Source organism: Oryzias melastigma, linkage group LG2 (genome assembly GCF_002922805.2).
Source record: "Oryzias melastigma strain HK-1 linkage group LG2, ASM292280v2, whole genome shotgun sequence".
NCBI lineage: Eukaryota > Metazoa > Chordata > Actinopteri > Beloniformes > Adrianichthyidae > Oryzias > Oryzias melastigma.
Window position 1 is genome coordinate 11305264 of NC_050513.1, and position 2999 is coordinate 11308262.

A 2999-nucleotide genomic window follows, 5' to 3' on the forward strand; every position below is an offset into this window, starting at 1 on the left:
TAAATCTATATATTTCTACTTAAATAAATGCAAAGTATAATAGCATTTAAAAAACTAAATCCATTATTTTTAAAGGATTTTTATCCATTAAAAAGTAAAAAAAAAAAACATTTATAAAAGCTTTAATGTTTGTCAACTTTATATTATAATTCCACTTATATTTAAATGGTCAAACGTTTTGCAATAAATATTCTATATTCTGAAAAAAAAAACTTATTTGTAGATTTTTGAAATTAGTAATAAAAAAAAAAAAAAGAATTCCTCTTCCTTTAATCCTTTCCATAAACTCAATAAAGCATTTTTAGCTCACTAATGCCTCCATCTAGTGGCCGGAAAAGGTAATGCAACCCCTTCAAACTCAATTTATTTTTTTTATGCAAAAAATAATGATAATAAAACCTTCCTGTTAACAATCAACATGATTTTTTACATATTATATCATCATTTTGTGTGTTTAATTATTTGTGTTTTAGCCATTTAGGTTTAGTACATATTTTGCTTAAAAAGTTGTAATTTAAAGTAATAAATAGATTGACAAATACAGGATATTAAAAAAAATGTTATCTATGGGTTTTATTTGTAGAATTTAAATTTAGTATTATATATATTAAAAAAAACAAGAATTTCTCTTCCCTTCAACTTTTCTAAAACTCAATAAAGCATTTTAAAGACAAATGCTTTTAACAAACTAATGTCTCACTCTAGTGGCTATAAATGGTAATGCAACCTTTAAATTGTAGTTAATTTCTTTATTATGTATAGGTTCTTTATACTAAAACTTTTTTATTATTAACGAATATCATTATTTCTACACATACATATTTTATTATGTTGTGTCTTAACATTTTTGTGTTTTAAAAATGTTTGTTTAGTTAATTTTATAATTAAAACATTTTAAGGTAAAATTTGTATTAAAATGGATTAAGAATCAAAGGATATTAAAAAAATTAAAAGGTAAATAATAAAGGCTTTTTGGCTATTTTTTAAGGAAAGCAAAAATGTTAAATTATCAACAAAGTTTTAGATGACAAGAAGAAAGAAAAATCTTCATTATATTACAAAATAATGAAATCTACTTTTTTACATTCACATTTTATTTATTTTTTTTTGTTTATTTTATTCTTTACATAATTAGTTTTGCATTTTAAAAATGATTTTTTTTTAAAAATGAAAAATTATATTAAATAATATATTCATTTTGTCTAAAGTCCCAAATTTGTTCTCTGCGTCTGACCCCTCCCTCGGTGGAGTGGTGAGCTGCGCTGGTGACGTCATCACTACGATTTAAAAACGTAATTCTCTGAAGCAATAAATAAATACCGTACAGAGCAGCTTATTGAATATTGGATTAACATAAGTTTTAAATTATGTATTTTTTAATATAATTTCATAATTTTTCTTCTGTTTACTACCTGTAGCTTAAAAAAAAATCACCAAAATTGTTTAAAAAAAAGACTTACTTTTACTTATATAAGTGAAGTCCATTCGCTGCTCCTTCGTCTTTAAACAAACTCCTGAATTTAAACCTTTGACAGTTGAATCCTCCGTTCAGAAAATTATGCTAAACAGTACTAAAGAATATTTGGACGGCTACATTTGACTTGCTAGCTCTACTTCTATTATTCTTTAGCCGCAGTGTCACATTCTCCGGACTCACCAGCGCCCTCTGCCTTCAGGCAGGAAGCGGTACTGCAGGCCTCACCGAGTGTTTTTCTAGTCAGAACCTCCAGCATTTGGCGGGAGAAATTTATGATAACTGCGACAGCTTTTGTGAAAAGTGGCAACAAAAGTTATTTAATTTGTTTATCTTTTTCTCAAAAACCTACGGTGGCCTTAAAGGGTCACAAGACAACAGTTTAACTTCACTGCCCGCTGCACACTTTAAGTTCACTGGGAACTTTAAGTGTGTGTTGTAACCCTTCAGGGCCACCGTAAAAAACACCTCAAAAATTGTATTTATTCTTTTTTTTTTTTTTAACTTTTTTTCCACTATTTGTTAGTATGTATAGGAGGGGATATATGAGTACTAAGTCATGCAATTTACTTATGACACCCCTAACAGTAAATTCAGACCAACACAAAATGTAATATTTAATTTGAATACTTGCTACTAAAACCAAGATCTAATCTGCTTGCTTAGCTCTTGGAAAGGACAAAAAAAACAAGGTTATTTATCAAATAAAATTCATTCTCATACTCTGACTTTTTTATTATTACATATGCACAAAGAAAATATGGCATCATCACCATATAACAAGGCTGTTGTGCTTTCATGTAATATAAATACAACCAAGAAAGCAGTGAGAATTGATTTTTTGTTTGTGAAAAATGTAACCTAGGTGGAGAAGATAAATAATAAACAAAAGTGGTCCCAGGAGAAACCCTTGGGGCACACCTTCTGGTTGCATTATTGTGTTTGTACACACAGGGAGTGTACACAAAAAGGTCAGAGCAGGATGTATTTCCTGAGGAGACTGGCCAGCTTCAACATCTGCTGGAATCTTCTGCAGATGTTTTAGCGGTCAGTCGTCTCCAGCATCCTCTTGTATGCCGTAGTGTGCTGGGAAGGCTGTGCCAAAAGAGTGAGGCTTAGTCTTAATCTAGATCCTAATCCTGACACAACCCTCTGCATTTATTCCGGACTTGGGACCGGCACAAGAAAGCACTGAGTAGTGCCCCCTTGTGGTTGCATTATTGTGTGTGTGTTTTTTTTTTTTAAACAAAAAATTAGATTTAAATTTTAGCTAAATAATTTACAAAATTCGAAGGAGCACTTTGACTACCTTTGTAAGTTCATCATGGGTGATGGACAGTCCTCAGCCTCTGTTTCCTCCCTGTGTGTCAGCAGGACTGAAGAAATACTAAAAAAACAAACAAAAATAATATATATAACTGATGTCTGTTTGTGATTGACATGTTCAATTTGTTTTTGCTCTCACACGTCCCTCTGCATTTACCCGGACTTGGGACCGGCACAAGAGGACACTGGATTGTGTCTC

At 30.6% G+C, this 2999-nt stretch overlaps 1 long non-coding RNA gene across 2 annotated transcripts in view; it reads right to left on the reverse strand.

Moving 5' to 3' along the window:
* Nucleotides 1-2944, reverse strand: part of LOC118599796 — a 234434-nt gene extending 231490 nt beyond the window's left edge. For both annotated transcript variants that reach the window (XR_004949303.1, XR_004949309.1), the window contains exon 1: nt 1461-2944. This is a non-coding gene — a long non-coding RNA (uncharacterized LOC118599796). The remainder of the gene's footprint in view (nt 1-1460) is intronic.
* Between the last annotated feature and the right edge of the window lie 55 nt (nt 2945-2999).